At 44.2% G+C, this 27,752-nt stretch overlaps 2 long non-coding RNA genes across 2 annotated transcripts; one reads left to right on the top strand and one right to left on the bottom strand.

Moving 5' to 3' along the window:
• The first annotated feature begins 1,135 nt into the window (after window positions 1–1,135).
• Window positions 1,136–6,134, top strand: LOC128097271 (uncharacterized). Its single transcript, XR_008213828.1, has 2 exons — window positions 1,136–1,236; window positions 2,734–6,134. It is a non-coding gene; the product is annotated as an uncharacterized LOC128097271 (long non-coding RNA).
• A 2,368-nt stretch (window positions 6,135–8,502) lies between these two features.
• LOC128097272 (uncharacterized) lies at window positions 8,503–26,419 on the bottom strand. Its single transcript, XR_008213829.1, has 5 exons — window positions 26,026–26,419; window positions 24,858–25,044; window positions 24,336–24,395; window positions 21,863–22,027; window positions 8,503–14,953 (listed from the first exon to the last, which is right to left on the bottom strand). It is a non-coding gene; the product is annotated as an uncharacterized LOC128097272 (long non-coding RNA).
• Window positions 26,420–27,752: the final 1,333 nt, after the last annotated feature.

The following is a 27,752-nucleotide window of genomic DNA, read 5'->3' as shown; positions in this document are numbered from 1 at the left end:
GGCTGCTCACAAAGGACAAGTCGAAACTAATATAGATCTTATTAATTTTGGGCACAGTTGGCCAATTTCATATTATTCACAAATGTCACACTGAACAGAACAAATAAATGCACACACGGTCATCAAATGCAGCAGACTGGAGCAAGAAATCCAGACGCAAAGGGGAAAGTGCAATTCTAAAACTATTCTGCATTCAGGTCCTAGACTGGTTCCCTTTGGGGTCCTTACATTTTGTCTGCAAAATTAAAAGGGGGGACTCAGCAGCGAGGAGAGGTTGTTTGTGAGTAGCAGTAAGAAATCAGGGTTGGGTGCTGGAGTGGATGGAGAGCTGGGGAGGTTTTCACTTTTAGTGCCTTGAGCTAATAAAATGCCAAGAAGGCTCTTATCACAGTGACTACCCAGCTCAAGGAAACTATCATTGCTTTGTTAGAACTAGTGGCACCTTCTACAATATGCGCCCCCCCACCCCAGAACATTTTTGTTGTGGTTTCCCTACAAAAAGAAGCAAAACTGTTTAAAGCCCCGCCCCAATGCATTCTATTCAAAGGGTACATTACAATTTAAAACATTAAAAAAAAAATCTTCACTTTAATAGGGAGTTTCGAGTATGTTTTAAAGACACTCCATTAAAGTAAGTAGAAGACTAAAGCAAAATTTTAAACCAAGTTTTTACTTTATCAGCGTAATTGACTGCGGGGGGGTCTCTTTAAAGACTTCCGCCTTGTGTGTTCCACCGAGTCTTAGTAAGTGGCACTAAGCACCTCCTACGGATACCTGTAACAGAAAAACAATTGTTTTGACACCATGGTGTAAATAACCCATTTTACGATGGTATTTTCCAGGTTCTCATTTGTTGAATGGACAAGTTAGGATTTGTGGAGCTGGAGGAAGGAGCTGATGAACTTCATGACAGGCCTGGAGTGCTTCAATAGGGTCCTTTCCATTACACTGATTGCTAGTTATTGACAAAGGAACTCATAAGGACTCTGTTCCCAGGCCTCCCTGAGCTGAATGGAGTACCGGGCTGCCAAACTGCAGATATTTGGCCCAGGAGCTCTCGCCGCTTTAAGGCCCTGGGCCCGCCCACCAGAAGGCCCGACCGCGCGAGCTCTGCCGGGAGTTGTAGTTCCAGGCCGTAGCACCTCATGACTCGTCTCTCCCCCACCCCCCTTTCACTGCCGCCCAGCAGACCACAGACTCTGAAACCGCTGCAGATTGAGCACTGATCACTTCAAGGTATAAACTGAGAGAAATTTCTCTAATCGGAGGATCTGGGCTCCGCGGATGATGCTTTGAAAGAGTTTGGAGGGAGAGCAAGCGATGCGCATGCGCCTGGGTGCCTTTGAGGGGCCGCAGCTCTGCTTGTGAGTCTCCCAGAGTTGTGGTGCAGGGGCCTTAGGCCCTGTGGTACAAGTTTGTGATAATATGATTAGTAGGTCGCGAAGTTAACCGACAAAGGCAGACGGTGGTCAGGAATTTTTCTTGCACCCCATCCTGACTTCCAGGACAGCCCCACCTTCTCTCTTCTCCCAATTTGCAGAATTGCAGTTTTCCCCATACCCCACCCGTTCATCTCTCCGTGGGAAGGCTTTCCCTGCAGTTGTGAAATCCACTAGAGCTCCTCAGCCAAGGCCTTTTAGCCTGCCTGGAATTCAAACTGCCCCTTCTTGCCAGCTCTAGGTCATTCCAGGCAGCAAAAGGCTGCAGGCACAGGCTCTACAGGAGGTGCTTGCTACTGTCAGATCTCCAGATTCGTGATTACCCTGCCTCCTCCGGCAAACTGGAACCAGCCGGGTAGATTAGATACATAAATACATGATAGATACGTAGATGCATAGATTAGACGTCCTTAATTCTTAAAGGGCCTTTCATAGCTTCCTGTGCTCATTTGAGGTGGACAGGTGAGAATCTACGACTGTATTCAGGGGCAGAACCCTCCTCGAACTGAAAGCTACAGGAGTTCTAAATTTGCTTTTCCATCATGTCCACATAGACAGAAGTAAAGGTGACCAGCTGTACCTGATGTTAGCTGCCTTTCTGAATGGCCTGTCTAGACCACAGCCACCCTTAAAATTATTGAGCAATTGCCCTTTGGTGAGTGACTCCTTCCAGCAAACACAGAGGATTTTGCCTAGAGAGATGCTTAAGATTGAGCAAATACATAGTGCCAGAGGGTGGAAAGATAATCATCAGATTTTTAACTAAGGGAGTAACACCTCGCTGCAAACCAAGTTATGCTCTCAAGTGTCCTTTATTTCCCAAAGGGAAAAGTGAGCCCCATCTTGTTTGCTCTTTTCCATTCTTCAGTGGCTGTTCCTTCTTCCTGGTATCAGCAATGCTAATATAAATGTCAAATGGGCATCTAAGTGGTGAAATGGCCTGGGCCAGTAGCCCATACCTTTAATCTCAGCACTGGGGAGGCAGGCAAATAGATCTCCGAGTTCCAAGTTGGCTTGGTCTGTAAATGAGTTCCAGGTCAGCCAGGGCTGACAGGGAGAAGCTGTCTCAAACAGCAACGAAATGAAGTGCAGGAATTCTGTAGCTGTCCCTTCAGGTTGCACATAGTGTGTGTCGGGAAGTAGGCAGATGAAAACAGAGGCATAGATTATGCAAAATTGGGGGACAAGGAGTACCGAGCTGCCTGGAGGGGGTCTCAGAAATCTGTGTGTGAAGCAGTATTTGCTATGCGGGAACTTCTGCTGAGCTTGGAATTGTGCCTTCTTTTATCAGCAGAAAAGAAAGGTGTCCCCCACCTCAAAGCCCCACATGAGCTCTGCCTGAGAGAAATGGGGGCTGATTACTTAGTCTGCCAGCATGGGCACACAATGCTCCCTTCTCCCCGATGGTCACCTGTGGAAACCGCACTGCGCAGAGACCCTGACTTTCTGGAAACATCCGTGGAACGCTCTGTGAAAACGCCTTTCGAGTACACGGCACATTCTTTTGAACCTCTTCTGCACTGGAACATCTTGTTCCTTCAGGGATTGATACTTGGAAACAGCCAGAAGTCATTTGGATGCACGTTTGGAAGACAAGGAAAACTATCATGCTACAGAATCGCTGCTGGTGAAATCTGAGAGATGCTTTGGGGTGTGAACGAAAGTCAGGGGTTCTCACCTTGGAGCGTGGAGATTCTGAGTATAACTTTTTTGGGGGGTTATGTCTTTAGCTGATGTTATAGCCTCCCAGTGATTCCACAATTCAAAAAAGTCAATGATATAAGGTCCTTTTTCTGTGGGTTGTGGAGAGAAGTCATGGGTCAAGAGAGCAGAGTGCAGGTTGTAGCTTCACCTGTAATTTGATGTGTGGTCACAGTGGTTTCCAGAACTCCCAAAACTTCCATGTCCTCACATGCAAACTGGGGGAGTGAGTTGTGTCTCCAATACTGAGTTACTCTGGGTTTTAGTTAGGTTTCTATTGCTGTGACGGAACACCATGACCAAAAAGCAAGTTGAGAAGGAAAGGGTTTATTTGGCTTATGCTTCCAGATTGTACTCCATCATTGAAGGAAGTCAGGACATGAACTCCAAAAGGGCAGGAATCTGGAGGCAGGAGCTGATGCAGAGGTCATGGAGGAGTGCTGCTTACTGGTTTATTCCTCATGGTTTGTTCAGCCTGCTTTCTTATAGAGTGGAGGACCACCAGCCCAGGGATGACTCCACCCACAATGGGCTGGGCCCTCCCCCATCAATCACTAATTAATAAAATGCTCTACAGGCTTGCCTGCAGCCTGATTTTTTTCTATTCTCTCATACAATACATCCCAACTCCAGCCTTCCTTCCCTCCGCTCCTCCCAGTCCCCTGCCCCCAGATCCACTGCTCCTCCATTTCCTTTCAGAAAAGAGCATGCCTCCCAATGATCTTATGGAGACATCCTCTCAGATGATTTTAGCTTGTGTAGAGTTGACATAAAACTATCCTGCACACTCTTTAATCCCATAAAATCCAAGCAGAGAAGATTCAGGAAACAACAACTTGTTTTTGAAAATCAAACATCTTTTGGCCAAGCAGGTAATTCAGCTTTCCCAGGTGACTCTCTCAAATGTCAGTCTTCATTTGGATGATTTAGGACTAATGTGCCTGATCACAGACATCAGCATCCTGGTATTGGAACTAGGAATCTAGAGACATCAAGCAGGCCTAATCCGAGAGGGAAGGCAGAGAGGCTCAAACAGCAGAGGGACTTGTTCAGAATTGTAGGAGGCACGGAGGTCCTTGTGCTCACAGATAAGCACTAGGAGAACCAGGAAGAGTAGCACATAGGCTTGGTTCCTTCAAGCCAACGAATGCAATACCTGTTATCCGCCCAGAAGGCTGGGAGCAGATGAGTGTTCTAGCCCAGTGACATTTGCATTATCTGTGTGGCTGCATGAGGCCCTCTTCCTAGACCCTTATTCTAAGCTTGTTTTTCTCAGTCAATCTATACAACCTATCTTGATGGCAGGTGTCACATGTAGTCAATCTATAGAACCCTTATGGAAGATGTCACGTGTACTTCACAAAGAATTTTGATGTAGTCATGTCTGATCTTTATTTAGCTTATTTTGTTCCTCAAAGAGATTTATATGTGCTTTATTGTGCACATGGGATTGGGTTCATTATCACCTGAAAAATTTTGACCAAACTGTGCTGTGCTTAAATATGCCTAAAATAAATTACTTGGGGTCAGCTTCCTGATGTTTGAACCGATGACCAGCTATTTGCTATGTTGAACCAAGCTGCCTTCTTGCCTCCCGGGGATTGTCCCTCTGCTGGCCTTGAAGGTCACAGAGATACACACACCCCTCCTGTGCACACATGGTACAAAGGGTTGAGGAATAAGAGGGAGCCTGGAAGGGGCAGCAGAATGCTGCTAGGGGCAGGAAGCATCAGCTGAGGCAAGTACCATAGGAGACCAGAAGCAGGGGTCTGCCTTGAGTGAAGGTTCTGAGGCTGGGGATGTAGCTCACTGCTAGAGAACCTGCCTAGGTAGGAGGATTTGGTCTCCAGAGGTTAATCCGGGGTGGAGTGGAATAAACAGAATTCAGGCAAGAGAACTAGTTGTCTGGGACTGAACCCCACTTAGCAGGAGCCTAATCTAGGACCTAGGGTGCAGAGTAACTTGAGACTAGACCAGAGGCTGTCTTCAGGATATAGCCTGCACTAAAGACTCTGCCATTAGCCATAGAAGACAGGACTCTGGTGACCTTCTGAAGTTGGGGAATAGCTTAGGAGCTACCTGATGGCTGTGGGTTCATTCCCACTCTCTCCCTCCTGAAAGCTTAAACAATTTTTCTAGTGATAAACGTTTGTTGGTATAGATTCCATTGATAAATATGGTTAATTTTTTTAGATTCGTATTTTAGCATGCGATTTTTTAAATAAAATTATTTAGGAAACATTTGTCCATGGTTCCTTAGTTACAGTTAAATAGGAGCAGGTAGTTGTTGGGTACTCTTGCATAGCAGGGCCAGTGTAGGTAGTGACTATTAGAAGAGATCTGGGCATGGTGGCACATGCGTACAATCTGAGCACTTGGAAGGCTGAGAGAGGAGGATTGCCATGAATTCATGTCCATCTTGGGCCACACAGTGAGTTCCATGCCAGCCTGGACTACGGAGTAAGATCTGATCTCAACAAGCTAAATCTCAAAGAAAAGCGTATGAAAGTTTTCATCATAATAAATGGCAAATGTTTGAGGAAATAATGTTTAATCTGATTTTTAAAAAGCATTATGCAGGACGGGAGAGATGGTTCAGCAGTCAAGGGCACATGCTGCTCTTGCAGATGACCCAGTTGGTATACCACATGGTGGTTTGCAACTGTCTTTAACTGCAGTTTCTGGGATCCCAAACCCTCTTCTGGCTTCTGAGGGCACCAGGCACACAGAGTGCACATACACACATGTAGGCAAATGATCATACACATAAAATAAAAGAAACTATAAAGTAGTATGTAAGCATTATGCACAGTCTTATGTTTTTAAGGTAGCGACCTAAAATGTGCGCCTTGGTTCTCATTCATATTCCTCTATCTACATAGATTCTCTTTAGTAGGTAATTGTCCTGAAAACAGAGCGACTATCAATACATTTTTCAGCCTTTTTCATTATCAACCATTGTGTTTGGAGGCATAAAAGCACTCATTATCATGATACAGTCTTTTTTCGTATGTGTCTTTTGTTTTTTAGTCTCTGAAAACTAGTGGACACCACCCAATCCTGGGCTCTGTTTCCGTGTCAAGGTCTGCGGCAGTGGACCTAGATGAACAGTAACTTTTGGTGTTTCAGGTCTGCTCAGGTGAAATGTGTACCTATGCTCTTTGTTCCTCCTTCTCCCCTCTTCCCCCTTCCCTCCTCCTTTCCTTCTTTTTCCATTCCTTGTCTGTGAGAGGAGGGAGAGAGGAGAAAAGTACAGAATGATGCTCTTCAATCTTAAGGAGCATACAAACTTTGAGATAAAGGTTTCCCACTTAAGGAAGCAAATGGCTGAGTGCTTAGTAAGTTGCTAAAAACTAAAACTCCCAAGGCAAGGAAGCAAAAGAGGTGGGGGTGGGGTGGGAAGGCAGTCCCTGATTTTCATGCTCCATAATGAGAGGGAATTTCCGCTCTCCTGAAAGGCAGAAGCATGGAGCCTCTCCCACTAAGGGTGGAAGCCTGACCAGTGACCTTGACCCTACCCTTCCTTTCTCTGTTACTTATGGAGTCTCCTGGCCATAGGTCGCTGGCATTGTTTCTGCTCCATAATGAAAGACCACGCAGCTTTTGTTTTATGTAGGGAAGCCAGAGGTTTTGCAGGATAATCAAAGATTGAGAAGGGCTTTCAGAAAATCTGTTTGGCTCCAGATCAAGCTGGAGTGTCCAGTTCAGCTTCATCAATAAGTAAAATTGAAATGTTGACCTTTATTGGCCTGCTGTCTGGCTTTACCTCTCAGCAAACTCCAAACTCTGAAAGAGAAAACAGGCTGCTTTGTTGTTGTTGTTTTGTTTTGGCCTCTCCATCCCATCCCAAGCCAGGGAAGAAAATCTTGAGGTGGGTCAGTCTAGAAGGAGTAGCTGGGTCTGGGGTCATCACTAAATGGGAGCCAGCACTGGTTAGTTTTTGTCAACTCCACAGGAGTTGAGGTCATCTGAAAAGGTCAACTGGAAAATACCCCATCAGATTGGCTTGTGGGCAAGCCTCTGGGTTATTTTCTTGATTGACTCTGATGTGGGAGGGTCCAGCCCACTTGGGTGGTGCCACCTCTGGTCTTGAGTTGTATAAGAAAGCAAGCTGAATAAGCCAGGAGGAGCAAGCCAGTAAGAAGTATTCCCCTACAGTCTCTGCTTCAGTTCCTGCTTCTAGGTTCCTTACTTCCCTCAGTGATGGACCATGACCTGGGATGTGAAAGCCAATAAGCCCTTTCCTCCCCCAAGTTGCTTCTGGTCATGGTGTTTATCACAGCAATAGGGAGCAAAGTAGGGCAGAGCCCTGGGGTGTTTCTGTCACAGGACCTGAAGCAGCCACTACTGCTTTAGAGGGCTTAAAAGTACAGTCTCCCATACTCAAAAAGGTCCAGATACCTGTGGTGGTTTGAAAAAAAAAAAATGGCCCCCAAAGGTAGTGTCACTATTAGGAGGTATGAACTTTTTGGAGTAGGTGTGGTCTTATTATAGGAAGTGTGTCATTGGAGGCGGGCTTTGAGGTCTCATATATGCTCAAGATACTGCCCAGTGTCTCAGTCTACTTCCTGTTGCCTGCAAATCAAGATGTAGCAGCTCCTTCTCCAGCCCCATGTCTGCCTATACACCACCATGTCCCACCGTGATGGTAATGGACTGAATCTCTGAACTGTAAGTGCACCACCACAATTAAGTGTTTTCCTTTATAAGAGTTGCCATGGCCATGGCGTCTCTTCACAGCAGTAGAAACCCTAACTAAGACAGTACCCCAGAGCCAGCCTTGAAGAGGAGAAAGGGCTGTCCGGAAGATACCTCTCTCAGTCTGTACAGTGGGTAGTCAGGATAGCCAAAGAGTTGGCTGACATGAGACTCACAAAGCTTCCAGAACTAACTCCTCCTGACGACCTGGGTGTGAGCTGGCTGCCTCTGGTGCCAGCTCTTTTCTCTTTCTGGAATGCCTTCTCTCCATTGTTTTCACCTACAAGGTGAAAGGAGAGGGTCATTGTCCCCGAGGAATGCTTCTGCCCCTGAATTAAATGCTTTTTATCTTTCTAGTAATTCCTATCCATCATTCCAGATTCTTAGACACCTGCTCCCCTGGGAGCCTCTCCATGCATTCCCTCCACATCCTGGTGTATTTGGATGTTCATCTGTCCCCCACCATGGCCTTAGCAGCTTTACAGTTGTGCTGTCAGTGACAAGGCTTAAAGCCCTCCACCAAGGCATCTTCATCTCCAGAGCATCTCTACACTTGCTTTTATTCCAGCTGTGCCCAGCTCTACCATTCAGCCTGCCTCAAAAACTCTTCCTTCCACCTCTTAGTGTTATTTGAAAAGCTTCTACGTGTGTGTGTGTGTGTGTGTGTGTGTGTGTGTGTGTGTGTGTGTGTATGTGTGTGTGTGTCCCCTTCAGAAACCTCCTTGACCTCAGAAAGAATTTATTGCCCCTTTACCCTCCATCTTTAGACTCTGGAAATGTAAACTTTACCTACTTTGACATTTAATACCTTCTATTGAAAGGTTTGTTTATTCATTGATTCCTTGAACTTGAGATTCTTCTACCACAGTCTTTCTTTCCTTCCTTCCTTCCTTTCATTTTACCCTTTAACTTGGAACCTAATAGATACCCAAAAAGCGTTGAATGGATGGATTATATTGTTTCTTTACGCTTATGTCCCTTCTGCCTTTTTTTTTTTATTAAGTCTTTGAGGTTAGGAAACTGGCTTATTGTATCTTATTCCTAATTGCTGGTATAGTACCTGATAATGGCACCAATGCACTCCGCCATGTTTCCAATCTGCTCTATCATTTACAGCTTTGAAACCTCAGGCACTTCCTTATTGTCTTCTCTGTCCTTATCTCTAGGTTGTACGTATCTCATTGTCCAGTCTTCCAGATTTGGCAGTCAGCTCCCTGAGGGCAGGAGCAGGGCTTCATGTCCCTTTTATCCCCCCAAGGGTCAGCTACAGTGTTCAACTTTCTGGGAGTACTAGAAGTTAAACTTTTCTTAGCTAAAACTATACATCATCCAGATCCCTCACTCCAGTGATGAGATGTCCACTCACATGACCTCCACATCCAGCATCTCATCATACCTAGAATTGCTTCTTGCATGCTTAATGGTACTCACTTCCAAATGACAGGAAGACAGACTTGAAAACATCCTATTATTTCATGTTTATGTTGGCTATCGTGTTCTGCGCCAGTAGATATGCAGTACGTATTTTCAAATTAATAAAGTTGATGAAACCCACCAAGGGTAATAAGCCCAAAGCCAGTACAGAGCAGCAGGGAGATGAAAACTGCATCAGCCCAGGAGGAGAGTGGGGAGTCAGCTCAGGGTCTTCTCCAGGCACCAGGAGACATCGAGTCTAAACATATGCCTTTCAACTGCAGAACATCAAGATCCTTCTGGTTCACTCACAGCCACATAGAAAAGAGCAGTCTTTAGATCAGAATCCCTTAACAGTTGTGGAGATGTTCTGTTTGCTTTTTCCCGTGGGGAATCATTCACTCCTCCTTTCTCTCGTTCCTTTTCTCTTTTTTCCCCTTCCTGCCTTCCATTCTGCACATCTTTATTGAGCGTCGACTACACGCTCAGTGCATTCTTCTAAGTGATTCATCAGTTCTCATAACCCTTGTGACAATTCTGAGATGGGGATGTCATATTTTCACTTAAAATATGATGCAACCCCGTATTTGGGAGACTGAGGCAAGAGGAACATGAGCTCAAAGCTAACCTAGGCTATAGAGTGAGAGCTCATATCAAACAAGCAAAACCTAGAAGAGGGAAAAAGTAACAAACCATAGATTTCAGAAATTGCCCAAGGCACAGAACCAATAACTGGGGGACGCATTTGGACCTAGGTCTCACAAATGACAAACTTATTTGTCACTGTTTAACTTCATCACTATAGTGTCTCACCATAAAGATCAATGGTTTTTCTGTGACAGTCTATAAACAGAATGACAACGTGAGCTGCAGGGTCCCTGAAAATGAATACTGACACAGACAAGGTCCTCTATGTCACAGAGGGTCTGAGGATCAGCCATAGCTCCTTGAGAGGTCAAGAGTCACTGGAGTTAAGATCTGAAGGACAGATGGGAGTTTGCTGGATCAGGACAAAAGTCTGATCTAGACAGAAGTACAGAAAGTGGAGAGGCCCAGAGCAGAAGATGGGAAGAGAAAGGACCTGAGTTCATGTCCCCTTCAGGAGCACACCAACAAGGACTTAACTCCTACTTGGCCCTACCTCCTAAAGCTTCCTTCACATCCCAGGAACACCAAGGGCCTATGAGGAACATTTAAGATCTAGCTGTAACATTCTATTTTTGAAGTATTCATTTATTCATGTTTCCAGCTCACATGAAGCAATTGCCTTTGCTTTTGTCCAAAAGTACTAAAGTACAAAGGCAAATGTTGTTGAAGGGAATTCGCATTTTCATGTTAGTTTGAGAGAAGCGGTGCATCTTGACAGCCAAATACCACAGTGAAGTGGCCAGCACTGCATGCCTGCTACTCCACTGAACCCAAGAGCTGCGCAAGTACACTCAGATGCTTCAAGGACCCAACAATCCTAATCATGCTGTCTCATGGGAGGCTTGTGTTGAAAAGGGGCATTGTCGTTGGTCACTTCCACCATATCCACCAAATGTAAATAATTTTATTATGATACCAGTCACAAAATCTGAAGTCAATTTAAAAACATGATTTCATGAGCTGTTCCAAATCCCCCAATTGTATTATGACTAAGGTGGTGGGTCCACAGGGATCTATTACACTATTTCCCTTAAATGTGATTAAGTTATGCATTTTCCATACTCATTTATTTTTAATTAGTAACAGATTGTATGTTCCAAGTAGCTTTAGGTTCCCAACAAAATTGAACAGAAAGTATAGAAGGCTTTTGTAAGTAGCCTTACCCTCCCCCCGCCCCATGCCTCTACCCCCACACACTCAAACCCACCATCCCAAACTATCAACATCCAACACCATGATAGGTTTCTTTTTTGAACTAGGCTTTAAATGTAGGATATACGTGTTTTGTCTGTTTAATAAATATATAGTATTTCACAATCTATCCTGCCTTTGCTATGAATTGTGATGATAGAATGTAAAAGGGGTACTCAGTAGGGTACTCAATACAGTCCTATTGTATGGGTGGTCAAGAAAGGTTTCCCAGAGAAAACCAACAGGTAAACAGATTTGAATGGTAAGTAGGAATTAGCAAAGTAAAGATGTCAGGAGAGTGTTAGACAAATGGCAAGTGCCCAGACTCAGGATGAGAAGGAGCCTGGAATATTTTAGGAGCTCAGCAACTGGAGGATGAAACTCAAGCATCAGGTAGAGATAGAACCTGTGTATGTTATAGGCTGTGTTCAAGAGTTCCTTTTGTATTGACCTAGAGTGATGTGTCACATAGGAAGTGACATAAATAAATTTGGCTTTAAAAGGATGGGCATGACTGCCTGGTGGCAACTTTATGGAGGTTGGAATTAGGGAGACTGGGTAGGAATATATTGGGCTAAACCTGGAAATGATAATAGTGTGGTAAAGTGGTGGTATTTAGAGAAGGAGAAAAATGAGTAGGTCCCATCAGTACTTATGAGACAGGATAACAGAATGTGAATATTGGCCTCATAAACAGAAGAGAGCACTGAGCTGCAAGACTGAATGGAGTATAGCCCATTTGTTGAGCTAAGAGGAGGGCTGGTGACATATAAGGAATTTGCAAGACCTTAAGAGCTAGTTTTTCCATTTCAGGTAATAACTGTGAGTTAGGTACCATTCTATATAATTGGCAGCAGGTTCACCCCACCCAACCAAATTCAGTGAACTTCAAAAGACTGCACTTTCTGCTAGGGATATGGGACCATGGCAGAATGGTCCCCCAGCATGCATGAAGCTTAAGGTTCTACTGCCAGCACTGGAGAAATCCCAAAGGAAGGATTGCCCTTTCTGTCCTCTAATAGGATTTGAAGTGTCCACATTCTTATCGAGGCACAGTGCTGTGGCATATGGTCACCCAGAACTCTTAGTCTTGTTTCTACCTCTTCTCCCACTTACTATTTTTTAATGACTCACTGCAATTCCTACAGCAAGTTTCTTCTTTCTGTTCTCTACCTACTCCATAATAGCAGGTTTAGCAGGTTTCTCCAGGCAGCTTCCCCTCCTCCTCCTCTGGGAACTTAAAGTCCAGTATGTCACTGGACAAATGTGTTCTCTCGTAGTTGACGGTAGGAGTTCACCCTTCTGATCCATTATCCCAAATCCTGCGTGTCATTGAATGTGGTACTTGCATTCCTCTCTGGCTTCACTCACTTTCCTAAGGGGCTGCAGTAATTTATAGGGATCAGTCTCCAAGTTCCCATGCCCCATTTCAAGGCCTGTACCAAGACAGACTGTGGCATTACTTCCATCTGCTCCTCATCCTAGGCTGCCTCTTCTATTTATTTCTCTGAGGTCTCTCCATCATTGGTTATCTTCAATTGAAACCAACAGGGAACTGTTGTTTCCATGTATGATGCCAATTCTATCCATACTTACTTTCTCTTGCCTTTCCCTAGCCTTTCATACGTAGCCATCAAAATATCAGTTGAGTTCATGAATGAGCAGGAAAGCGAAGGATAGCAAAAGATACCTTGTTTTATGAGAGATAAAGTTCTAATTTTTATTCTAGCAAGATAAATTTATAATCTTTAAGTTTTATGAATAAAATTGCTATTAATAGTTTGGAGATAGGCTGTTCACTATAACAGTATATCTGGTTCTCTGTGGCGTCTCTCTTAGTTTGGGTCTCTATTGCTGTGAAGAGACATCATGACCACAGCAACTCTTATAAAGTAAAACATTTAATTGGAGTGGCTCTCTTACAGTTTCAGAGGTTCAGTCCATTATCATCATGGCAGAGAGCATGGTGGCATGCAGGCAGACATGGTGCTGGAATTGTAGCTAAGAGTCCTAATGTTGCAGGAAACAGAAAGTTGACTGATGTACTGGGTGGTTTCCTGAGCATAGGAAATCTCAAAGCCCACCTCCATCCTGACTTACTTCCTCCAACAAGGCTATACCCACTCCAACAAAGCCATACTTCCTAATCATGCCGCTCCTTATGAGATTATGGGAGCCAGTTACATTCAAACTATCACACTAACTGTACATGACACTCTCAAGTGAAGTTTTGCTTCAATATAAATAACATTAAACCAAACCACAGTGAAAAAGTAACATTAAAAATGAAAAGTTAAAATTATTTATCATGTCATGCTGCTGTCACTGATACAGAGAATCAGAGTCCTAGCTCTGGCTGCCTATGTAGTTAGCCAATTTTTTTTTCCTAACCCCTCAGCTCCTCTTCTAAAATTGGATAGAATGGCCATTATTTTAGCCTCCATGGTACCATATTACTATTGCACTGGACATTTTGGTCGTACTTCAGATTTGCAAAATGCATGGCAATCACACTCATTAGTATTTCTGCAAAGCCCTCCTATGAGGTGGTTCAGCAGTATTGAAGCCAAGCATAAAAATAAGTATGCACTTACCAGGAAGATGCTGAGAGGATCCAAATGAAATGCCAATGAGCGATAATGCACACCATTCAAAATGCTAGCTTCCCCAGATGCATAGCAGCAGAACTGTCAAAACCCTCTTCCATCTGATTTGAATCCCCAATCTCAGAAAATAATTATTTTATGAGTTCTTACTTACAATGTTAGGGTTTATGCTACTATTTGAAAACTGCATATTCAGATGTTTAAGTTTAGGAAGGCAATATTTAAAACTCAGCATCTTAAATATACTCTTCCACTTGTGTCCCCTTATGGCAAGGAATCACTCAAGTAAATGGTTTTGGGATGGCCTCAAATTGTCCTGAACTTGCCTTTATTTGTTTATTTTTGTTGTTGTTTTGGTTTCTTTGAGACAGAGCATCACTATATAGCTCTGGCTGTCCTGGAACTCACTCTATAGACCAGGCTGGCCTTGAATGCACAGATCCACCTGCATCTGCCTCCCAAGTGCTGGGATTAAAGGCATGCACCCATATGCCCAGCCAGAACTTGCTCTTTTTTTTGGTTTTTCGAGACAGGGTTTCTCTGTGTAGCTTTGTACCTTTCCTGGAACTTGCTTTGGAGACCAGGCTGGCCTTGAACTCACAGAAATACTCCTGCCTCTGCCTCCCGAGTGCTGGGATTAAAGGCGTGCGCCACCACCGCCTGGCCAGAACTTGCTTTTTAAGATCATATTTTAATTAGCCCAAATTATGCAGCTACTATCAACTATAGATAGACCAGTTCAGTTGAATAGTTTGTTTTAAGGGAAGTGGGAACTCCACTCCATACAAGACTCAAAAGAGGTAAACAGGAATAGATGAAGTGAGATGCTATATATCAGTATGTAGCTTAGGGGTAGAGCACTCAGCATACTCAAGGCCCTTTGAACCTTAGCCATTCAAGAAAGTAAAAGTGAAGATAAATGGGTCTGTTAAGGTCCCTAACTAGTACCCTATAAGAAGAAGAGACGTTGACTCCAGGCACTAGGAAGAAAAACACAGGAGGAGAAAAAGAGTTTCTATGGACACAGCAAGAAGGTGATTGCAAGTCAGGAGATCAGGACTCCCATCCTGTGGACACCTTGCTCTTGGAGCTGGGACCTCCCAAACTGTGAGGAAGTAGATTCTGTTGTTTCAGCTTCCACACCACGGCATTTGTTACGACAGCCCTGGCAAAGAAATGCACCGTGTTTTTGTTTCAAGAGATTCCTCTCGTGGCCTCAGTCTAATGCTTGAACAATACTGCCAGCCTCCATCCATGCTGTAGATAAAAGGAAAAAGAAAATTGGTAAGGAAAAAGGTGAGCACACAGGTTATGGGGAGGGGAGCAACATTATTAGCCCCTCCCTGGCAGAGTTCCATGTAGCTCTACCAACAGATCTGTGTTACAGAGTTCCCCCACTGCATGGGGGTTCTCTAGAGAAAGAAACCCATAGAATGAATATTTATTTAAAAAAGGGGATTTGTTGGCTTGGCTTACACAGTTCAGTCTAGATAGTCCGACATGGCCATCTGCATGCTGGAGAGGCTGAGAACTCACAGCGGTTCAGTCCAGAAAGCTGGAGGCCTCAGCAGTCCCGACCTGGTGCTAAAGGCTTGAAGGATTCCTGCTCTCCAGTCCACATTGGAAGGTCAAAGAAGGCAGGGTCTTACATGAACAGAGTATGTTGGCAGCAACAGGGTCGATGAACTCCCAAATGGTAGATAATTTTGCCCGTGAAATACTAAGTCAAGCAGACAAAATTCAAAAGCTTTTCCCTCGAATCTCCTTATATCCAGGCCACCACCAGAAGGTGCCATCCACAGTTAGAGTGGGCCTCCTCCTTCAGTTAACCTAACCAAGAAAAGTCTCACAGGTGGACTCCGAGGCCTGTCTCTTAGTTGGTCCAGATCCAGTTGGCGACCTATATTAGGCATTACATCTACCCAGCAGCCAGAGCAGTAGAGAGTGATGTGTTTCCTTTTCTTCCTTTTCTTTTTGAGATTGTGTTTTAACTGCAATCTCTCTCCCTTCCTTTTCCTCTCTCTAAACCTTCCCATATACCCTTCCCTAATATCCTTCTAGTTCATGGCTTCTGTTTGCATCAATTGTTATTGAATGCATATTGTGTTTACATATACATATATTCCTAAATACAGCCTGTTGAATCTACATTTGTTTTGTGTTTTCAGGACTGACCATTTGGCACTAGACAGTTGGTGTGCTCTTCCCTTGGGAGGACCACCTCTCCCGATCCCATCTTTACTCAGTTGTCCATAGTTCTTTACCCGGTTGTCTGTAGTTCTTTGTGTGGGGTTGAGGCCTCATGGTCTTTTCCCTGTCCAGCTTGGTATGTTCATGGGTGTCATCCTTGTTCAACTCACAATGGAGCAGTCATGCTGGTGAGACTTTATGGGTATAGCGCCTGATGTTTTTGTATTTATTTATTCCTTTATTTCTTTATTTTTAATTGAGCATATTGTCATGTCAAACACAGACAAATAGTGAAGAGAGTGAATGAAGATTGTGGATGCATCTAACAAGTATATACTATCTCAGATGTTTTCCATAAGAATTATGGAGATACGTGGAGGTGTTTCCACACCACGACAGTTGGTGAATACAATGAAGAGCCGAAGAAGAGCTGGAACTGGGAGTTTGTGTGGAGGTTACCACCCTTCCTGTATAGTGGCCTGTTAGGAAAACCACTCAAGACTCCACATTGTCCTGCTTTCCCACTGGTCTACTTTGGTTAGTTCATTGCACGTTTTTCAGCCTGTGTTTACTTCCCTAGAAAAGAGGGATGATCCGGGCTGGAGATGTCCTTCAGTTGTCAGGGTACAGGCCTAGCATGTTTGATTCTGAGCACTGTGTAAACTAAGCATGGTGGAGATGGAGGCAAGAGGATCAGAAATTCAAGGTCATCTTAGGCTACACAGCAAATTAGAGGCCAGCCTGGGCTACATGAAAGAAACATTGTCATAAAGAAAGTGGTGGGAGGAATTTCAGGGGAGGAAAAGTAAAGGAGGGACTTGAGTAATTGTGATGAGCATGGTAAGATTTGTGAAGGGTGGATTTAGAGTTTTCCCAGGTATACAGAAGGGACTATATTAAAGACTGTTCATCTCAATAAAATCAATAGAATTAAAATTGGGGACTGCAGAGCTGGCTCAGAGGGCTGAGAACACTTTCTCTGCAAGCATGAGGAGCTAGCTTTGAACCCCCAGCACCCACACAAAAATCTGGGCATGACTAAACCGACCAAAACCAAACCCTACTCCTGAGGAGGCAGAGACAGGGAGATCCTGACAGCTAAGAGAAACAGAACCCCAAAGATCTCAATAAAGTGTTACATGTCCCCTTCCTGTGACTTAAGTTTGGAAGTAGATGCTATGGTTTTAATGCCTCCACCAAAACTCAAATTGAAATTTAATACCACTGTGAAGTATTAAGAAAGGGTGGAAATTTAATCTAACTATGGTATTTAGAGGTGGGACCTTTGGGAGGTAATTGAGGTTAAATGAAGCAGCAAGGGTGGAGCCCTAATCCAGTGGGACTGTGGCTTTGTCAAAAAAAAAAAAAAAAACTGAGCAAGGATGCTGTTTTGCCATGAGATGCTATGTGTGCCACTTTGGGACTCCGCAGCATCACCACCTCAAGAAAGATTTCCCCAGGCATTGCTACCTGATCTTGCCTACCAGTTTTCTGAACCATGAGCTTAATAAACCTGAGTGTGTGTGTGTGTGTGTGTGTGTGTGTGTGTGTGTGTGCCAATATTATTAAGTTATAACAACAGAAGAAGTACTAAGACAATGGGCTTGTTCTACATGGTTGCCACACCCACCTTGTTGCCTAAAACAACTGTTGAACATCAATCACCATGATTCTACTGCAACCAGCAGGAAGAAGGAAAGGGAGTAAAAAGGGCTGTCTTGCCTTTGTAAGGATACTTCCTGAAAGCATCACAAAGCATTCCTCCTTACATCCGAAATTCTATCATATAGTCATAGCTAGCAGAGAGATGAAAGTACTTCATTTTCTACAGCGGGTAGCTGAGTATCCAGGAAGGAATTGGGGGAGTGTTGACTCTACCACCATGGAGAAAGGGGTAGATTTCAGAGGCAGACAGCAGCTTCTGTCACATGGACCAGGACCTGAGAAACCTATAAATGACCTATGGAAAAGACCTAGGACCTTATGTAAGGACACAGGATTACAGTAGTGCTGGCTAGGTGACATCTGGTGCAGCACAGAAGCTGTGTTGTCACTTCCCAAAGTGTGGCCCAAGGACTGAAGGGTGGTTAGAAATGCAAAATCAGCCCCACATTCCAGCCCTCTGAATCAGAAGCTGCATTTTAACAAGCATCTCTGGCATAGGCTAGATTGACGATTCCAGAGAAGAGAAAGGTAGAAATTGAAGCAGAGATTGGAAGTGTGGAGCATCAGTGGGAGAGGGCAGACTGAGCCCCATGTGGCTGCGACCTTGCTACAGAAGCCATGCAAAAGTGGACCAGGCAGCTGACTTGAGGAGGAGAAGATGAGGAACAGGAGGAGGGAAAGAAAAACTTGGAAAGAACACAGCCTTGAAAACAAACGTTAAATGAGTATCAGCGAAATTCTGATGCAACTATCCAGTATTAAGAAGCAAGCTGCCTTACTTACCCCTCACAATACCCTTGAGTCATACAGTTGGGATTCACCCTTTGGGTGCTAAAACTGAACTTCAGAACTGTTGACTTGTCAAGATCACATGCTAAGTGCTGCCACAGCTCAAAACAGTACTTTGCAGAGCCCTGGCAGTGCCCCAAACTCTATTCTGTGCATTATCTCAATCCTCACAGTGACTGTGAGGTACACAAAGTAGCTGTTACTTTAATCGTTCAAGTTAGGAGTCCAAAGGCTTGACTCCAACCCAGTGATTTTCTTCCTCAAGTTTTGTTCCCTAGTTCCCTGCCTGACACAGGGTGAGGAGAAAATGTAAGCTATGCCAGGTGGGAATTGAACTGTGTGAGAGGCCGGCCCAGGAACAGGCACACACATGATGGCACTTCCAATGGCAACTGATACTTTTCTTGTTACAAAGTGCTGGTTTTGTTCAAGAAAGTAATATTTATAGAAGTAATTGTTAGTGTGAGGAGTATAGAAGCCAAATGAGGAGAGGACTTTTGAAAACATTATATCAGAAACAGGGAAGGAACTCCACGTAAGGCTGAGGACAGGGGTAGGCGGCCGGCTCTACTTGCTCCATAGAATGAAAGCGCTGGACAAAGCCATTCACATCTGCTTGCCCCACTTCTTAGCCTCAAGGGCCATACTTCACTGGATAATTTACAAGTATTGGATGAGATAAAGTATACAAGATACTAGTCTAATTCTCAGAACTGAACACATTTCCAACAGTTTTATCTCAGAGTAAATCTAATTGTAGATGGGGAAATGCAGTTGGTGGCCGTCTGGGCAGCAGCAAGCACAGGAGGAGATCACCTACATTGACAGTTTTGAGAGCTTCTCAGAGGACAGGCTTCATTGACATAACCTTTAAGGAGAACAAACCCCCCTCCTCTGCACACGGTCTTTACGAACTGATTAAAATAAACTTGACTCCTAATGGTACTTCCTTCCTTACTGATGTGTTCAAGTTATGGGCTTTTAAATTCTTTTCTTTCTCATAAATGTGCTTACTAACGCTGGCTCTAGCAAATGAGCACAAAACAGATAGTCATCACTCTTACCTTTTTAATGCTTATGAAGAGAATGAGATCAAAGGCAGAAAGAAGTCCATTTATGAGACGTTTTGGCCCAGTCTATGAAGGTGACAGATGTTCCACTTCCTAGAACCTTCTTGTTCCACCCACCCCCCAAAAATCTATATTTTCCTTTAGTATATTGATTTCTTGTTACAGAACAAGAATGGCTATTAAACATCTTTGTTTGGTAGCTTGGGGTTACCAGTTGTGAGAGCAAAAATATATCAGTTCTTAAAGGAGAGTTGGTGGGGTGGGGGAAAGGGGCCCAAGAGGATGTAATTTGTATCAGGAATGATTTACAATGGACCTAAGGACCCAGAGACTCAGAAGAGGAAGAGGAAACAGATGAAAAACGCATCCAATCCCAGGGAAACCCTATGATGGATGAGTAAGATTCTCTAACAGATGAGATAGCACTTTCCCCAGTAGCCAGCTGGCTCCTCTCCTCTCTCTTTTTGGCTTATAATGCAGTGGAAATATTCAGTATAAGGACTTGCGGAATATACGAACCAGCTGACACACACTAATAATAAATTGAAGTGTTCTTTTGTTGTTGTTGTTGTTGCTTTGTTTTGATGAGAGGACTTTGATTTCTCTTTAGGGATGGGGCTGGATCTTCATTATCAAAATGTAGCTGAAAATTGAGTGGACTGATGACGAAGAATGTTCTAAACACCATTTCCCCTCAGCAATGCAAATAACATTTGTATAATGTATTTTTGCTTTCAAAGTGTGCTCACCCAAATTGTCTCATTTCATCTTATAAATAACCCAGTGAGATAGGTGTCATTATCGTCATTTCATACTTGAGAAAACTGAGGCTACTGAAAGTTCATTTACAGCAACTTCCAAATGTCTCACACTTCCAATAAGTGTCAACCTGCGGCCACAATTCCCACCCAGGGCTTGACAGTACAAAATAATGCCATTTCCAGTTAAACCATAAGAGCCATGGGTTCAGATGCGTGTTTGCCTGTCTTTGACTTGCTGCCTGTGGTACCTTCTTTGAGATGTGCATCTTTAAAATGGGGTAATAGTAATAATAATAATAATAATAATAATAATAATAATAATAAATATAATGACAGTTTAAAGTTTCGTGGATATGAGGGCTGGGGAAATGGCTCAGTTGGTGCATGCTTGCTCAAGCATGAGAACCTGAATTCAGACCCCCAGCACCCATCTAAAAGACAGCAATGGTGGCACAAATCTGTCAACCCCAATGGTTGGGGATGGGGATGCTCTGGACAGGTAGCTCTCTGAAGCTCATTGGCCAGACAGCCTAGCAGAATCGATGGATTCCAGGTTCAATAAAAGACCCTGACTCAGGGGCCCCTGGCAGTAGATCAAAAGCCATCTCTGGTGCATGAGCAGGCCTTTTGGAGCCCACTTCTATGATAGGACACCTTGAGGCAAGGGGAGGGGCTTGGACCTACCTCTACTAAATGTACCTCCCCATGCGAGGCCTTACCTTCTTGTAGGAGGGAATAGGGGGTGGGTAGGGAGGGGGGAGTTTGGAGAGGCAGGATGAGGGAAGAGGGCGATCTTTGGTATGTAAAATGAATAAAAAAAATTGTTAATTAAAAAAAAAAAAAGATCCTGACTCAAAAATAAAGTGGACCCGGGCGGCGGCGGCGGCGGCGGCGGCGGCGGCGGCGGCGGCGGCGGCGGCGGCGGCAGCAGCGGCGGCACACGCCTTTAATCCCAGCACTCAGGAGGCAGAGCCAGGCGGATCTCTGTGAGTTCAAAGCCAGCCTGGTCTCCAAAGTGAGTTCCAGGAAAGGCGCAAAGCTACTCAGAGAAATCCTGTCTTGAAAAACCAAAATAATAATAATAATACTATTAATAATAATAAAATAAAAATAAAATAAAAATAAAGTGGAAAACAACCAGGGAAGATAGCCATCATCAGTTTCTGGTACACACACACACACACACACACACACACACACACACATACACACACGCGTATACCTTGAAGGACATATACAGACATACACATATATATTCTATAAATTCTATGTATGTACATACACTGAACATGCTTAGAACAGTTTTCATTTGGAAGAGCTGTATAACAATTGGATAAATTGAATTATTTTAGTTATCTATTTTTAAAAGTACTTGTTCTGCCTTAGGTTCTTTACCTCTAAACTCAAGGTGATAGCTGGAATTATCTTGACTCCTCAGGTGGGTACAACAAATGATTCCCTTCCATAGACTACAGAAAACATAGCGACTCCCCAGGATGTCTTTGAATTCCAAAGAGTGCCTTCTATTTCTTAATTAGCTCATGCTCCAGATGTCACCTCTTTCAGATTTATCCTGTTCTGGGACTCTTTTGATGTTTTCCATAGTGTCTCACAGATGTTTAACTCAAAGGAATATCTACACAAATCATACCAAGACATTTGCTTGGACCTGGGGCTGGCAGAGTGTTTACCTGGTATGCACGAATCCCTGAGGTTAATCTTCATCACCACATAACACTGGGCACAGAGACTGATGCATGCCTGTAAACCCAGCACCTGGCAGGTGGAGGCAGAAGTTCAAAAATTCAGGGTCATCCTCAACTCCATAGGCCAGCCTGGACTACATAAAACCCTGTCTGGTAAAAGACAAAACAACAATAAAAACAACAAAGCATATGTTACAACTTTTACTGAGTCTTTGATGGAAAGGAAGACTTACATTATGATGCCCCAATATTAATTTCAGTTCACTATTGATCATCTTACTCTCTACCCCCACAACCAAGTCCAGTTTTTGTTGGCTGGTTACTCTTGCCCTGGGGTGTGGTTAATATGCAGGTGTCATTTCATTGAAGAAAACTGACTTTCCTCTCCCAGCAGCAATCAAATGGCAATAGATCTTCAGTGAGGGATGGGACTGCATGCTGATCCCCTCTTCCATGCTGTGGTTTTGGCTTGGCCTGATCTTATGTAGATCTCATGCACGCTTTCACAATCTGTGAATTCATGTGTACAACTGATCTGTTGTTTCTGGTAAACATTGTTTCCTTAAAGTCACCCACCACCTGTGGCTCTTACAATCTTCCTGTCCCCTCTTCTGCACATATCCCTGAGCCTTCTGGGGAGAGATGTGATATAGACATCCCATTTAGGGCTAAGCATTCTCAAATCTCCTATTCTTTGCATACTGACCAGTTGTGGGTCTCTGTGTTAATTCCCATCTACTGCAAGAAGAAATGTCTCTAAAGAGAGTTGAGAAACTCACTGATCTATAGGTGTAGCAATAAGTCATTAGAAGTCATTTTATTGCTATGTTCTTTTAGCAGAATAATAGTAGTAGGTTTACCCTTAGGGACCATGATCTACCTAGCTACAAGTTCTTGGCCTGATTGATAGTGTCAGGTATGGGTTCCATCTTATGGATCAATAAAAAAAAAAAGTGATTGGTGGCTCCCATAACATTTGTACCACTATTGCACCAGTGGGTATAGCTTGCCAAGTGGATCATTATTGTAACTTGAAGTGTTCATCTTATTTTTTTATTAGTATATATTCATTGTGCATTGCAATGGGCTTCATAAAACAGTTTTGTTACAATAAATATATCCTGTACTTTGAATATACTCACCTCTTGTTAGTATCTATCACCTAGTAGTTCCATTCTATTCCCCAAATAGTCCCCTTATAAAGAGAGAAAGAGATTACAGAAGACATAATATTTGTCTTCATGTATCTGTATACTTAACCTTATTATTTTATTCTTTATAAAATTTTTTTTATAAAATAATATTTTTGCCCATCCATGTTCACATCTTAGGGTATGTCTTCCTGCTAGTTTCCTTAATCTTGCCCTTCTTTTTACTGACTGTCTCCATCCATTCAAGATACTATAACAAAATATCTTAGGGTAAGTAACTTGTGAGCAATAGAAAACTATTGTTAGCAGTTCTAGAGGCTGAGAAGTCCACAAACAAGGCACTGGTTAATGTGCAGTGAGAAGTCTCTGCTTCAGCCATCTGTTCTTTCTCTGAGTTCTCACATGGCAGAAGAGGTGAGTGGGCTTCTCCAGGATTCTTTATAAAGATATGGTTCTTTATAAAGGCAGAGTCAGTGTGACATAATCACCTTCCAGTGTTGCACTAAGGACCAAGTCTCAACACAGTACTTGTTTGCTCTCCTCTCCAATCTTCCACTCTCAGATGGCCCAAGACTCAGAAGCTCTTCTTGTTCCACAATGCCAGCAAATATCCTATTCCCTCTCTAGCCCTCAACAACAGCTTTACATACCTATCCAGAACTGTAAAGACCACCTCTTCAGTCACACAAAGATCTCTCTGAAGATTTGAAATGATCCCTTTTAAAGACTTCTGTAGTCAGACTTTTCTTTTGTGGCCACCAGCTCACAAATAACACAGACACTTATTATTAATTGTGAAAGCTCCATCTTGGCTTAGACTTGTTCCTAACTAGTTGTTATAACTTAAATTAACCCATATTTTTAAAATCTACATTCTTCCATGACACTTGTTACCTCATCTCCATATTGCCCATCCTGTTTCCTCCCCATCTGTCTGGTGACTTTGCCTTTCTTCTTCCAGAGTTCTCTCTCTGCCTGGAAGTCCCACCTATACTCCTCTGCCTATCTATTGGCTGTTCAGCTTTTTATTACACTATTCACAGCAATACATCTTCACACAGTGGACAAATATCCCACAACAGACTTCATGAAATCAACGGCCAAAGATGAAATATATTCTCCCTCCATATTTGTATGTGGGTAGAACCCCATGGGGAGGGTTACTAAACATACATTATCTCTGTTCTTTCTGACTTTATAACCAGGAAAACTTAGGTCCAGAGAAGTTAAAAGTACACACAAGTCATCTAGTTGGGAAAAGATGAGAAATTTTCTTGGTTGCACTAGAAAGACACAATAATATTTACCTTGCGAGGTTGTTAGAATTAAATGAATGCAGGAAAGACAGTAACACAGCACCTGGAACACTGTAAAAAAAAATACCAGCTGTAGTAATAATAACGATTAGCTGTGGTGATAATAGCAATGCCCACCCTCCCCATCATTCCACACAAATCTGACCTCCCTCCAGCCCCATCCTAAGTCCCTGTCCCCACATGCATTATTGAAAAGCACTCTCTTAAAGTAGAAGTCCTGGCATTAGAAATCCCGAAATTAGGGCTGGAGAGGTAGCCCAGTCTTTCAGAGCACTTGTTCTTGCAAAGGACCCAGGTTCAGTTCCCAGCATCCCCGTGGTGGCTCATAAACATCCATAATTCCAGTTCAAGGGCATCTGTTGCCCTCTTCTGAACAGTATAGGCACCAGGCACACATGTGGGGCACAAACATACATTCAAGCCAAACACTCAAGACACATAAGTAAAACAATTTTTTTTTGACAGAAGTCAGTTCTCTCATGCTAGTTATGTAAACTTAGGCAAGATACTCACCTTGTCTTTAGCCACAGTCTCTTCATCATGAAACAGATCAGAAATTTGCATTCAATCGGCTCACATCATTATCATGATTATGCAATGTAGAAATGCAAAGAAGCTCTATGTTTGTTGGTACCTGTGATGATTAGCCGTTTCAACTTGACAGAATCTAGAATCACCTGGGAGAGGGATCTGGGTGTGCCTGTGGGGAGATTATCTTGATTACATTAAATGAGGTGGGAAGACCTCTCCACTGCGAGAGGCACCTTCTGACCAGCAGCATGCATGCATTCATCACTCTCCTCCTCCTCCTCCACCTCTTCCTCCTCCTCCTCCTCTTCCCCCTCCTTTGGTTTTTAGAGACAGGGTTTCTCTGCATAGTCCCGGCTGTCCTGAAACTCACTCTGTAGACCAAGCTGGCCTCTAACACACCTGCTGCTGTGTCATGAGTGCTGGATTAAAGGTGTGTGCCACCACCGCCTGGTCATGGTCCCCACCTCCATACACACCTGCTTCTTATCCGCCCACCCACCACACACACACACACACACACACACACACACACACACACACACACACACACACACACACACCCCTGCTTATCTATGAATGCAATGTGACCAGGTGCCTCCAGTTCCTGCTGCTGAGACTTCCCATCCTGGTAGTCTGCCACCTGGAACTGGGAGCCAGAACCAACCCTGTTCCCTTGAGTTGATTTTGTCGGAGTTTTATGACAGCAACAGGAAAAGAAACTAAGACAGCACTTTATTCCCAACCCCATGTTAAAACTGTTAGTAGATTTTGTTTTTGATATAGGATGTTTGCTAATATGTGCTAAAACGGACAGATTCTCCTCCAGGGTGTAGTATACCAGGCTACCAGTTCTTTGCCTCAATGTTAATGTCGTGAAAGAGTTAAACAATCTTCCAAAGAAACCTAGCAGACCTCAATATGTCCACTCATGCAACACATGCCTCACTTTGAAGGTAATTAATTCAACTTAGCACTGCTCCCTGAAGGTCTTGTCTGAAACAGAGGCGACATGACATGACGGTCTGAAATTGTGAAGTTTGTCAAATTAGATGCTGAAAAGCCCAGGGACCATCAGATGAACCCTCGAGCTCTACTGTTAACAATGCTTATCTCAGAGAGGGAAGGGCGAGGCATATTCCCATCACCTTACCCAGTGACAGAGCCTGGCCAAACCTAGGTATCCTATTTGCACCCGTTGGGGGATCATTGTCCGCATTCAGAGATCAGAGGTAGGTAGAGAGGGGCTTGGACCCCTGCACGAAAAGGTATTTCTTGAAAATCTGTTCCTTGATCCTCCCAAGATCCGGTGGGATGCCAGGAAGGTGGGGAGTCCCTGAAGAGGAAGAATTACCACAGACTCCTTTATACCATCATCGAGGCTGATGTGACTGAGAGCCTCAGACCTCTCCAGATGGCTGGGAGTGTTTCCGCTATGGTGGTTCCTGAGGCAGAGGACGGGCTGTCCCTCCCAGCGCCCGCCCCGCCCGCGCGATGCCCGGTAGTAACCCCGAGGAGCAGGGCGCGCTGCAGCCGAGCTGCCTTCAACCAGCGTGCTCCTTCTGGTTTGCAACCTAGTTGTTAGATCCGGCTTCTCCCGGGCAGAAACTGGCGCGTTAAGTTTGCGCCCACGTGGCTTCTCGCCCGAGTGTGCTCTTCTAGCCTTGCTCTTCGGTGGGGGAGTGATGAAGGAGTTGGGGGTGGGGAGGAGATGGGCAGCCCCCTGCTGTGGGACAGTGGGGAACGGAAAGGCCAGCCATGGCGGGCGGGAGGGATGGGAAGCCTAGGGGATGTCAGTGGCAGGTGATGATTTGTGTAGGAGGTGGTCCTCAGATTGCCCTGCCAGGTCTGTGATCATGCCCAGACAGAAATCAGAAAACGCCCGCAAGGCCCACAGTCTTCATTTCAGAGAGGAGAAGAGAAAAAAATAAAAAGCTCCCGACGCCTAGCAGCGGTCCGCAGCCAGCTCTGCGCAGGCGCGCGGGGTTCCACGTCTGACCTGGAGTTACCCCGCGAGGCAGTCCCAGCCGAACTAGGTGAAAGGTAACTAGCAGGCGCAGCTGGGGCAACAGCCCAGGCATGCGTGCGAAAGGGCCTGTCCTATGCCTTTCCAGACTCAGCAAGTTTCTCTAAGCAAGCACTTCCTTCTGTGGATGAGGCCCGGGCTAATGCAAGGATGCCTGAATGGAGATTTGGAGAATTTTTGCCACCTGGCTGTCTGTAAGGCAAACTAGGACCAGAAATTGTGCAGGGGTGGGGAAAACCAGGTGTGGAGTACCATTTGTGTGTCTACCATGGTGTGGAGAGTATCATGTTTTCTTCAATTTAGAGAGCCCTTGGAGAGAGGTAATGTGGCCTCTCGTTTATGAGCTAGGAAACTGAGTCCCAGAAAGTTCCAGTAACCTGTCTAAGGGAAGGGTAGTTTCCATTAATGGTCCCTGTTTTTAGAGTTCTGCCCCAGAGTAAATAACTGGCACATGTAGTGTGTTCTGCAAGGCCTCCTTTTAGACGCTACTCCATCCATTCTGAGGTAGGACCTGCTACCGTTTGGGTTCTTCGTTTGTTGAGGGCAGAGACACTGCTCACACTTGCTGAATTTGCTGTTTGTTGGAGTGAGCTCATAAAAGAACACCCCAGGCAACTGTGTCTGGCAGGCTGAAGTGACTGCTTGTTTGTGATTTTCTCCCAAACGAGGGCTTTTACATTCACTCAGTAGACATGACTAGCGTCCAGTTTGGAATGTGTCTGTAGCTGAAAAACAGGTGGAAAGCATTGAAGGTGGAGAATACCTTGTTTCTCCTGGAAATTCTGCACTGAGTCTGGTATAGTCTGCTAAGAGTGCTGTGCCACAATTCCACAGTTATTTCCCACTGATCTGGA

The sequence above is a fragment of the Peromyscus californicus genome, unplaced genomic scaffold (genome assembly GCF_007827085.1).
Source record: "Peromyscus californicus insignis strain IS unplaced genomic scaffold, ASM782708v3 Scaffold_5__1_contigs__length_169319896, whole genome shotgun sequence".
In the NCBI taxonomy this organism is placed as follows: Eukaryota; Metazoa; Chordata; class Mammalia; order Rodentia; family Cricetidae; genus Peromyscus; species Peromyscus californicus.
The sequence above is the reverse complement of the archived record's forward strand: the minus strand, read 5'-3'. Positions and strand labels throughout refer to the sequence as shown.